Source organism: Sturnus vulgaris, unplaced genomic scaffold, assembly GCF_052056855.1.
Source record: "Sturnus vulgaris isolate bStuVul1 unplaced genomic scaffold, bStuVul1.hap1 Scaffold_195, whole genome shotgun sequence".
NCBI lineage: Eukaryota > Metazoa > Chordata > Aves > Passeriformes > Sturnidae > Sturnus > Sturnus vulgaris.
In genome coordinates this window covers 2729885-2742190 of record NW_028276170.1, presented here as the reverse complement: position 1 = coordinate 2742190, position 12306 = coordinate 2729885, and the positions used below count along the sequence as shown (strand labels likewise).

The following is a 12306-nucleotide window of genomic DNA, read 5'->3' as shown; positions in this document are numbered from 1 at the left end:
GCCCCGGGCTCTCCTCCCGGCCTCCTGGGCTTTGTTGGGTGGCACAGCCTGTGCCAAGGGGTGCCAAGGTGCCTGCAGGCCCCAGCTCTGGGGCAAACAGAGAACGTCCTGGCCGTATGCAGCGAGCTGCCAGCTCAGCAGTGGAGCACAGCACGGGCTCACGCTCCCCATTGCTCCCACAGATGTTATCCCTGAAACAGGAATAGATGCTCAGGATCCAGAGCGCCTTCCAAGAATTGTCTGCCCCCAGGATGTGCGCAGGACCTGCATGATCGGCACAGTAGTGACAATGTTCACTGTGCCACTTGTCCTGCTCTGCTGCTATTTTGGCATTCGGAAGCTCTATCAGATAGGACGGTAAGTTGCTGATTTTTCTCCACAGTTTTATTAAAACTCTGCTCATTGCATTGGTAGCCTGGCTCATGGTCATGCTGCTGTGGAGCTGTGGCAAGTCCCTGTTGTCCAAATAACTCTGATAAGGGTTCTGCTGCTGCCCAGTGCTTTAATTGGCCTCTTAATTGCTGGGCCTTGTCCTGGGGAGCCCGCTGGGGCTGCAGCCAGTGCTGGCTCCCACTGAGGCTGCGTGGCCAAGAGCAGCCCCAGGAGCAGCGGCAGAGGCAGAGCAAGTTCACAACAATATTTGGGAATGCATTTCAGGATGGGAATGTGGTTATTTAGCAGCTCATGTAAAGTTTCATGGTAATAATGATGTTACAGGATGAGCAAATTTTCTACAATTCAGTGTTTAAACAAATCCAACCTGTTGAAGGTTTGGCTCTGGCCTTGCGACTTTGCTCTGTGTGTGAGCCCTGTTCTCGACTGATTTTGGATTCACTTTTGGGTGAAGGCTCATCCCAGCCCTGATCCTTGGCAGCTCTGGGCTCAAAGGGACAGCTGAGGCTGCACTGCACATGACTGGGGTGCAGGGCTCCATTATCAAAGGGCTTTGAGAAGTTTAAATTACTGTATTTTTACTACATGGTTTTGTTTATGAAATTAATTCACTTTTTTAAAACTCAATTTAAAAAAACTTATTTTCCACTGCTTTTTCCAGTTATTTGATCTAGTGAATTATGGCATAATTATCCCATGGCTGAATTAGAAGATTGTAAGTACTAGAAAATGAACTAATTTTTACCCTCTTCTGTCTTTCACAGACTTATGCTGGTTTGATGTGACCAACAGAAGAGGTTTTTGCTTGCTTTGAATTCAAACAAGGAGCAAAGCTGGAACCTGTTGAAATGAGTCTCTTGACTTCACAGCTAAAGCAAACTGACAGGGTTCTTTTTTTTCAGCTTTGGGTGGGGATATAAAAATATACCAGCAGCATATACGATAAATAAATATATACTAAATACATAGCAACAAATAGTCCAGTAAAGGAACTGATCTAAATGAGGGGTTTGGTGTGTTTGCTCACCAAGCCCTGAGTTCCTCAGAGCTGCAGCTCCCTGCTCTCTGTGCAGACAGAGGCTGGCTATGGGTGACAGTGCTGTGTCTGGCCTGGTGCACACCAGCTCCACACAGGAGCTAAGGGATTATCCTTGCACACTCCATCCTGGAAGAACCGAATTCATTGATGAATCTGACACAATTTATGGCATGGCAGCAAAAAAAAAAAAAAAAAAAAAAAAAGGTTAGAATTGATTCCATTCCAAACACTTTACATTTTGCTGTGTGTAATGCAGATCGGAACTACAAGTTTCCTATTCATGCACAATTTGTTAGAGCTCACAGTCCTCAAAGTCACAGGGCCTTGCAGAGCTGTGTGTGAGATGACTTTAAAAACAAAAACAACCTTTATGTGCAACACCTGTCTTCAAAACTTTACAATCCAAATCACAACCTGATTCCTACGGGTAACTGGAAAAAACCCCAACCAAATAACAAAACCAAAACTGTGACCCAACAAAACAGGCAAACAAAACAACCACCAAGAAAAAATCAAAACCCATACAAAACAGGGCCTTCCCTTGAAATGGAGAAAACAAATCCCTCCCTCTGAATCAGTATAATTTTGAAATTAAGGGGCTCTCAGGCAAAGTTTTGGGGACAGGAATGACAGTTCTTTACTAGTATATCTAAGAAGGCAAACAGAACAACTCTGGAATTAACAAGAAGCAGAACAGGAACCCAGTTCCAGTCCTTCTGGGCCTCAGGCACTTTTCCCCTGTGCTGCAGTCACCGTCACCGCTGGCAGTGAGCGCTGGCAGATTCCCGGTGGACGGGGCAGATGTGACGATCCCGGCACCTGCAGGGGCTGGGGGTGATGGCAGCTGTGTCCCAGATGGGAAGGGATGGAGGAGAGGCAGGATGCTGGGAAAACAGCAAGCTGAAGCAGGAGGGCGTCCAAGCAGGGCTGCGGGGTCCAAAACAGAGAGGCAGCTCCCGGCGTTGGGATGGTGGGGGGGTAGCAATGACCTTTCTGCTCCGAGAGCCAAAAGCGAGCGAGAGCCAGCAACTGCCCCCCACCCTCCTTTACCTGCTTCCAATCTCACCGTGTTCCCCCTTTCCCTCCCCCCGCCCTCCGAGAGAAACTCCCAAAAAACCAGGGAGGCTCTCCCTGGTGCTGGGACCTAACCATCAGTGCTTCTTAGCATGTCAATGGGAAAAAAATTCCACAGGCAGAGAGGAAAGGAAAAACCAACCCCCAATAGACGCTTATCCAGTTCTTCACTGATTTGAGGTTTATCAGCTGTTGCAGACACTGGGATGATGGTACAATGTTTTAATGTTTGGTAATCATCTAATTTCACAAGTGTTTTTAATTATATCTGTTATCGGAAATGTTTTGGATTGTTGTATCAGAATTATTCCCAATTACTGTAAGTTTTTGGTTTTACTACATGTACGGTTTTGAACTTCCCTTCATGTTCATGGCAAGAGTAATGCATGCTGTTTTTAAAACAAGGAAGGGGGAATTAGCTCCTAAATATTTACATATTTATAAAAATTTTTTTCAATATTTATTCCAAAAAAAGTAAAATATTTTTATGTAAGGCTCTTCAATTGAATGTACAATGAAAAAGCCTAATTAATTCATTAACTTAAGGAAAAGGCATGCATATGTTTTTATCATCAACAAGTTCAAAGTAGTCACCTGTTCATTCAGCCAAACATCAGTTGCCTCCAAGAAAATGAAGCCCAGTGAGAAGAAAAAGAACCTAATCACCATGCAGCCTTCGTGGCCAGAACAAAACCAGAAGCAGGACTGCCAAGACATGGCTGTGTCTGGAAATTTACAGGCAAATTGCCAACAAAAGCCCTGTGTCATCATCATGGTATAGTGTTCCTACTAACCTTCTTCAGTTATTCCCTGTTCCAGGATCCAAGAGCACATTCAGGGATGTCAAAGATCAACATTTCCAGCTAACGAAGTATTTGGACTTTAAAACAATGGTCATTTCTTTCCATTTCCCTAGGACACACTGGACATTATGCTTTTTTTTCTTCATGCTGTGAAACCCTGTGTCAATGACATGATAGAATTTGCTACGTTTTGTTGATTGTAATCGGTCTTTTATGTATCTTATCCCATATCTAACAGATAACCAGTGATAACCTTAATGAGATAACACCCTCACAAGAGAGAGCTATTTTATCATCAGAACATATGAGCCTTCTTTGAACTAATGAAAAAGGGTGAGATGTTGCAGTCAGGTAGACAAATTATAAAAGGTCTCATAAAATCAGGCCTTGCTCTCTGCTAAATTAATAGCTAGCCTGTCACTTCTTCTATGTGCAGCTAAGTTACTTGCTTGTACCCATGTGAAAACAATCTTCAGCATGGCAACAATTAACACAACAAGCTATTCTGGTAAGAGAACCGTTTGCACCTGCAAGAAATAAGAAATCTGTCCTGCTGGGGACAAGGACGTTCCTTCCCTTCCAGGAGCCCAATGCCCGGCTGGGGCTCCAGGGCAGGGGGTCCTTGAGCAGCTGCCCCAGAACCTCCGCCAGGGTCTCCCAGCGCAGCCGGAGCCGCTCGGCCTGGGGTCCCCAAAGGCCTCAGCCAGCCCCAAGTCCCTGCCAGGAACCCTCAACTCCCTCCAAGCCAGCATCCCCCACAGCCCCTGCAAGTTCCCCCCATGGCACCGGCCGTGGCCGTGTCCCCACATGTCACTGGCCATGTCCCACCATGTCCTCACCCATGGCTGTGTCCCCACCATGTTTCCATCCCTGTCACTGTCCCCCACATCTCCATCCATGCCTGTGTCCCCCCATGTCACCACGAATGGCCACGTCCCCCTCCATGTCCATGTGTCCCCATGTCACTCTCCATGTCTGTGTCCCCACCATGTCATTGTCCCCCCATGTCCCCACCCATGTCTCAGTTCAGTGTCTTTATTTTCAAGCCAGTGTTGGATGTTTTAAAGGGATGAAGAGAAATGAAAAGGAAATCAAGGCCAAAAGAAAATTATTTCTGTGTCCATGCTGGCTGAGGATCCATGTGCTTGGGTGGGAGGGAAGAACCTTTTCCGGAGGTGTTTCCACCCCACTGTCTCCAAAATCTTGGTCTTTGCCCCAGTTCATCATGATTTGGCTGCAGAAGACATGCTTTAGTAATAAAAAATCAAAATTGCAAGATCATTGAGGTTGGAAAGGACCTTCAAGACCATTCAGTATTCCTGAATGCCACCAGAAGATAGGATTGAACAAAGATTTCCTAGGGTTGAAAGTCAACAAGTTCACTCTCCCCAAGAAATTCCCAATGTCAGTTTGGATCCTGATGGACGTTCCTGCCCCTGTGTTCATCCAGGTACCCACAGGGAGACAGGATGAGGCAGAGTCCCCTCAGCCAGGTGTCTTCCCAACACGGATCACCAGGACCAAACATCACCAGGGCTCTGCTCAACGGGGGTCACTGGGGATCATCCAACACCGATCCTCCCATGGGAGATGGAGCTGGAGCAGAGCACGAAGCTCTTCCCACACTCGGGGCACTCACAGGGCTTCCCTTAGTGGAGCCTTCGTTGGTGTTTGGTCAAGTTAGAGCTGTCTGAGAAGCTCTTCCCACACTCAGGACACTCGTAGGGCCTCTCCCCAGTGTGGATGCGCCGGTGGTCAGTGAGATGGGAGTTGCGGTTGAATCCCTTCCCGCAGTCGGGGCAGCGGAAGGGCCTCTCCTCTGTGTGAATCCGCTCATGTAGGAGGAGATGGGAGCTGGTCTGAAACCTCTTCCCACACTTGGGACACTCGTAGGGCCTCTCCCCAGTGTGGATGCGCTGGTGGTTTCTCAGGTAGGACATCCACCCAAAGCTCTTCCCACATTCCAAGCAGGTGTAGGGCCGTTCCCCTGTGTGGATCACCTGGTGCTTCATCAGAGTTGAAATAGTCCTGAAGCTCTTCCCGCATTTCCCACACTCATAGGGCTTTTCCCCAGTGTGGATCCTCTGGTGTCGGATCAGCTCAGAGCTCCAGCTGAAACCCTTCCCACATTCCAAGCACTTGTGGGGCTTCTCCCCTCCAGGAGGCTTCTCCACCAGCTCTGAGCTCTGTCTGGATCTCCGGCCGCCTTCCCGGCTCAGGGAGGGTCTTTCCTCCTCGCAGCTCCCTGGGCTGGGTTTGCAGCCCCTCCTCGAGAGGGATCTACAGGGCTTTTCTACCTCCTCCATCCACCCACGCCTTGGGAATGACAAATCCTGGTTTGGGGGAAAACACAAGAGAGCACCTTGGGCTGACGGTTCCTCCTTCCAAAGTGCAATTCAGGAAGTCATTGAGCATCTTCTGTCTGTAAGACCCTGCAAAATACAACAATGCAGTCCAAAAATTATCCAAGCATAAAGACACAAATCAAAAACTCTCCCAAAAGCAAGATTTAGCCAAAAATACCTCCAAAATAAAAAGATTCAGGCCCCGCAAAGAAACCACGGCACCAACATTTAGCCCACTAAAGCTGAGAAACACCAAAATTCGCCCCTCTGAAAATCATGGATCCCCCTCTTCGGCCACCTGCTGAATGTGGGGGGGGGAGCAATGCTCCTGGGACTGGGGGAGAGGCTCCAGACACAGGGAGGGGTGGAAACTTGTGGTGCTTCCTGTTTCTGTTCCTCCTCTTCCTGTATCCTTGCTCTTCCTCACACTCCTCTTCCTCCCATTATTCCTCTTTCCCCTCCACAATCCCAACTTCTCCTCCCACGTGCGGCGTTTGATCATCTTGTTCTTCAACCCTGCTTCGCCTTCCCTTCTCCTGCTCCACTGCCGGCTCCCTCTTCCCCCCAAACCCACAGCATCCCAGCGCAGGGGCAGCGATGGAGCTGGGGCAGCTCGGGCTGGGGCAGCGCTGGGCTCTCGGCCGCTCCCGCCCGCACTCGCTCCCCACTGCAGCCGCTGCCGCCACCACAGCGCGGGGGGGCCCGGCCTTGGCGCTCCCCCCCCTCCCACCTCCCCAAATTCCCCTGCCGGGGGGCGCTGGGGCCCGGGCCGGGCGCAGGTGGCTCCAGGTGGGCAACGCTGGGAGCTGCGGCTCTGCCTGGACACTGCTGCGTCATCACCGCCGCGCGCTCTCATTGGCTCAGCGCTGCCCGAGGGGCGGGGCTGCACCAAGCCGGGACACCCTGCTCCAGGGGGGATGGCCCCAAAACGGGGGACCCCCATGCAAGGAACAACAGCAAAGGGTCTCTACAAACACAGGCTGCGAATCCGCTTGGACACAGGGCCGGGGACGTGGACATAAGGAAGGGACAGCAGAAGCCATCAGGGTCAGAAAATGTTATTAATTGACCACACAGACTGCTGCTCAGCCAAGGTCCTCCTCAATTCATGAACTCCCAGAAGAACAAAGACTTAACAGAGCCATGAATATCACTAGCTGTACAAAAGTGGAGTGCATATTAAGACCCAAGCACCCAGGGGCTCTCACATCCTTACACCATCTTCAACCAGGTGCCCTCCTCACACTGACACCATTCAGTCCTTGATGGCAAAGATGCTTTCTGGGGATGCCCACTCACACAGGATGGTAAACTGGATTTTGCCTTTGAGTGGGAACAAGAGATAGAAGGGAAAATGGAAAAGACATGGACGGTCCTTCTGCAGGGATGCATGGAAGCACCAGCCTTATTGGGGCAAGCCTTGCAGAAAATATCACAAGAATTTACCCCACCCCCAGGGATTGGGTTAATGCAGGATGTGGATGACTTGCTGCAATCAGGAGGACAAGAAGTGGTAGAAGAAGCCTCTGTGAAATCAGGCTAAACAGCATCTTTAAATATTTGATTAAAAAAAAGGGCAAATGGTGGAGAAAAAGGTAAAATATTTGGGACATATTTTGACTGCAGGCTTCTGGTGTATTGACCCAGAGAGAGACCAGGGAAGCTCAGAAATAACCCAGGATTAAAAAGGAGTTGCAAGAAGTATGACGACTAATAGGAAATTGCAGGATCTGGATTGAGGATTCTCTGTTCTAGCCAGAACACTGAGTGACTTTTAAACACCAGATAGTCTCAATGCTGTGGTATGGATACAAGAAATGGAACAAAACTTAAGATAATGAAATAAACAAATGATTGATGCTGCAGCCATGGCTCTACCAGACTCAGAAAAAAAATTTGAATTGGATGTGGATGTTAAACAGGGCCATGCCAAAGGAATTCTCATGCTAAAATGTTTAGCCCAGTGGCCAGAGTGGTCTCATTGTCTGCAGAATTGTGCAGCCACAGCTTTAATGGGACCTGAGGCCCAAAAACTGATGGCAGCAGATCTCCTGTTGTTCAAGTCTGGCACCAAGTGAAAGCTTTGATAACCAAAGGAGCCTCTACATGGATGAGCAGTGCTCGGTGATTACAGAATGAAACTTCTTCAGTGGCACAGGAGGATTTAGAACTGAGGACAGGGCAAGGGTTTAACCCAGGCTCCTGTTTGAACAGCCTGCACAGGGGGCTGGGAACAAACCCATGACTGCATTCAAGTGACAGAGCTCCAGAGCCAGGCTGGGAGAGATTTAGGGGAAATTCCCTGGCCTGAGGGACAAAATGTGTTTATGGATGAGTCTTCAAGGGCAGGAGAAGGGAAAAGAGCTCCAAGACACGCTCTGATAAAGGAAAGGGAATTAGACCAAGCTCAGGTTACCCCTGCATGGTCAGCTCAACCGGCAGAGCTGGGTGTGCTTGGAAGAGCCTGGCACTGAAATGCCCTGAGCAGGAAGGCTCAAATATCTGCTGGTGACAGCATGGCAGCTAACAGGGTGAAAAAAGCTATTCTGACTTCTTCTGTTGAGTCGACTGCTGCTGTACTTGAGACAGAAAACACAGCACTCTCTGATCCTTATGAAAAAGTCCTCTTTATTTTTCTGACTTCTTCTTAAATATCTTTCTTAATGTTCCCAGGTAAGCGCCTGTGATTGGTTCCAAGTTTAGGCTGCTCAGCCCTCTGAGCAATAGCCCCTGCAGCTTAGGACAGAATTGAAGATAGACAAGGATGTAACCCAATGAGTTCCAGCCTATCTCTGTTCTCTGGGGGCCTGCTGTTAGGCCAGGCCACTTCTCTTAGCAGAGGCCAAATTCACTGCCCAGTGTAAACCAGCTAACACTGTGACATTCTTCAGCAACCACTGGATCGTTTATTAAGGTATTTCTAAAACAACTCCAAGATAAAGGATTGTGGAAAAAACAGACTCTCAGATGGGGAACTTTTTACAGCAAAGATCCTTCAGGGGGTTATGGCTGCTTTAGGAATACAATGGGACCTCCACAAGCCCTTGCACCCCCAGAGCTCAGGGCAGGTAGAAAGAAGGAATGGGGAAATAAAGAAACACCTTTGGAAGCTGGTGATAGAAACCAAGATGCAATGGATACAGCTTTTGCCATTGGCTTGGGCAAGAATAAGAGCCAGACCCAGGGCAGATATTCAATTATCTCCCTTGGAAGTGATCTTTGCAATTCATTGCCCTGGTAATTCTCCACCTAGTGCGGGCTGGAGATAAGGGATGGATATTTCAAGCAGTCTGTGGCCAGAATCCTGTCTCTTGTGAAATCTCTGCCACAGGAAGCTGGGCTGGCACAGACCCTGCCTTGGCACTTTGCTGTTCACAACATCCACCCAGGACATCGGGTCCTGCCTAAGGAGTGCAAAGAAGCACCACTGGTGGCCAAGTGCCGTGGCCCATTCCAAGAGTCCCTGAGCACAGAAACAGCCGCCAGCACAGCTCAACACGGGGGGACCCCTCACCCTGGGCTCAGGGGCTCTCAAGCCCCGCAGATTTGGAATTCCCGGCTGCAGGAGCAGCGTGGGAGGGCACCACTGACCCTGCACTGAAGGCAACGCAGCAGCAGCCAGGGCTCCACATCGGGCCAAGCCCCTGGGCCTGCCCACAGATCCTCTGCTGAAATCCTCTGCCTGGGCACCCTCCTTTGGCATCTCCACACACTGGGGCCAATCCTTGCTGCCACTGCTGGAGCTTCGCTGCTTTCTGTGCCTGCACTGCCACAGCTGCTGGGGAAGACAACGGCACAATTCCACTCTGCCCCTCAGTTACACTCACACACTGGGCTGACGGGGATTCCATGGTCGGAAAATATACCAAGTTGAAAAATGTTTTCAGAATTATTTCTCTAGGCAGGCTTGATTTGCATTTGTCTTGGAGAAAGGAATTATTAAGTGTGTTTTTAAAGGGATGTTACACAAATGAACGTGAGTTTAACATCTCAACAGACTGGGAATAGCCCAAAAGATACCCACAAGGCTAACAAACATCAAGGAAACACCAGCAAACATCAAGGAACACCCACCCCAGACACTGCCCCCGGCATACATGGAGGCACCTGGTCTGGAAAAGGCTGAGAAGGAAATCCAGGAATGTGGCCCTAATTAACATCAGAGGAAAAGTAATACGGGGCCAATAGGATACCAGATATTAAGAACTATCCAACGTAGAAGCAATGAACACTAAACCAACGGATTCCAAAGGGTTTAAGACTGTATAAAGTTCAGGAAAAATCCAGTAAGACTCACGTGTCATGGAATGATTTTCTCTGCACACCCGGGCACTTATGTGTGGATGAAATTATTTCTGTTGCACATCCTGCCCAGAATCAAGTAATGCCTTGACTCTCTAACACTAAAGATATCAAGTAAAAAGCAGATTGTGGGGGGGCCACATGTGAGTCACGCAATGCCTGCTCTGGAAGAGAACCTTTGGTTCCAGGCAGTCAGAAGAGCTTTAGCAACACAGATTAACACTGCTGGGGAAAATACCCATTTATCATTCGAACTACAGGACTAGATGACAAGATGTCCTCGAAATAATAATGAAGCAGACAGACCCAGCTCCTGACCTTCATGACAACCAAACCACGCCAAAGATGAAGGCGACATTTGTGGAAAATTAGATTATTCAAACTGCTATTTGCAAACAGATAATAACGGAAAACTGGTGAAATAGATAACAAATGAAAGTAGAAAGTAGCTCATATTCTGGTAGAAATGTAGAAAGGATGAGAATTAGACAAGTTTTTGGGGTTCCATGGGTTAAACGAATGCAGTTCCTCCTCTGATGTGCTGCAGCAACTCTCATCTTTTTACCATGCACGACACCTTGCTGAGTGCAGCTCATTCAGCAGGTGAGCAAGGGGACGCAGGTGGCAGCCAGGCCTCCTGATCCAGAAATGGCTACAAAAGGACAGGGAATGAGGTCACTGAGAATAATCCCAAACCAATGAGGATCCAGGAAAAGAGACTAAGCCAATGGACATTAAAGTCAGTAAAGATAATTACTGAGAAAATAAGAAGAGGATTTGAGTAGAGTAAGATGAATATGCCTGGAGATAGGGCCAGGGATTTGTATAAAAGGAAGTAATGGGAGAAACCATCGTTTTCAGAAACTGTTACTAATTTCCAGAGACAGCTGCTCAGCCAAGATCCTGCTCAGTGCCTGACCTTCGAGAAGGAGAAACACTTAACAAAGCCATGAATATCGGATGTTATACAAAAGGAGAGGTACATATTAACGAGGACATGCAGTAGTCGGATCGGGAAGTCTGAGCCTTCAAAGTACCTCAGTCGGTGGCGAAAGGGAGAGGGGGAATGCAGCCGGGAAAATGAGAATAAAAAGGAGACTGCGTACTACAACAACTGGAGAGACCGCATGGCAAATGCCGCATGGCCTCTCTCTTTGTTCATCAATAAAGTCACTTTTACAGGACTCCTCCGTCTCCTTTATGCACACAAACCTTTGGCCACGGGAATTTTCCCTCACAGCCCCGGGCACAGGGCAGACACCTCTGTGCCACCCACAGCAACCGGGACGAGCCAGCGCTGCTCCGGCACCGGCTCCTGCCGAGGCCCCAGCGGGAAGGAGACCGCGGGCAGCCGCTCCCGCAGCGCCCTCAGCCCAGCGCCAACACGGGCCGGCACCGGCACAACCAACCCGCCAGAGCCCCCTGCCGCCCCCGAGGCCCGCAGCGAGCCCCGAGCCCCCGCACAACCGAGCGCGGCTCCCACCTGCGCTGGGGCCGCCTCCGAGCTCCGCCGCGGCTTCACCGGACTTGGGCAGCTGCCGCCGCTGCCGAGCCCACACAAACTGTCCGACAATGGCGCCTTTGCTGCACCCCGCCTAATGGGCGGGGCTTGTCCCCGCTCTGCCCAATCAGCGCGCGACAACCAGGAGTGACATTGGCACAATCAGCCAATGGCAGCGAGGGCCGGGCTCTGCACACGGCCCAGCCTCGGCCCGCGCTCTCAGGGCCCCCCGGGCTGTGGGAGGGCAAAGGCGGAGATGAGGAACAGCCCTGGAACGGGCCCGGGCCCGAGCCGCCATTGGCCTGGAAACACAAACAAAGTTCTCCGCAGAGAATGTTGGGCACCAAAATTTCTTTCAGTTTGAAAGACATGTGTTTGCTAGGGAAGGCAGGACTCTCCCTCGGACTAGAGAATGTCAACCCCCTCCCTCTGAATTATTATAATTTTGAAATTAAGGGGGTTTTAATCGAAGATATGAGATAGGAGTAACAGTTTCTTACTGGTATGTATAACAAGGCAAGAAAACAACAACTATGGAATTAATAACAAACAGAACCAGGGAGCCTGTGACAGCATTTCTGGCCGAGATGGGAAAGGATGGAGGAGAGGATTTGCTTTTCAAAGCCCTGGGGCAGTCAATCCCAGTGCCCCTGCAGGACTCTGAAAAGCACTAAGCTAGAACAGCAGGAATGAACAAAAGATCTTGGGCTGGTGGACGAGATGTATCAGGCAATTTTTCGGCAGGAGTTGGAACCTCAGGACGTCCCAGCAGGGCAGGGCAGGGCGGGGCTTCAGCGCAGAGAAACTCAGAGCAGCGCTGAAGGAGCAGCGGGCAGCGGCAGCTGGGTG

General features: G+C 49.7%; 1 protein-coding gene across 1 annotated transcript in view; it reads right to left on the bottom strand.

Moving 5' to 3' along the window:
- LOC148218001 (uncharacterized) overlaps positions 1-11523 on the bottom strand; it is a 477621-nt gene extending 466098 nt beyond the window's left edge. The window contains exon 1 of the mRNA XM_088158117.1: positions 11440-11523. The gene's annotated coding sequence lies outside the window, so the exon portion shown is untranslated. The remainder of the gene's footprint in view (positions 1-11439) is intronic.
- Between the last annotated feature and the right edge of the window lie 783 nt (positions 11524-12306).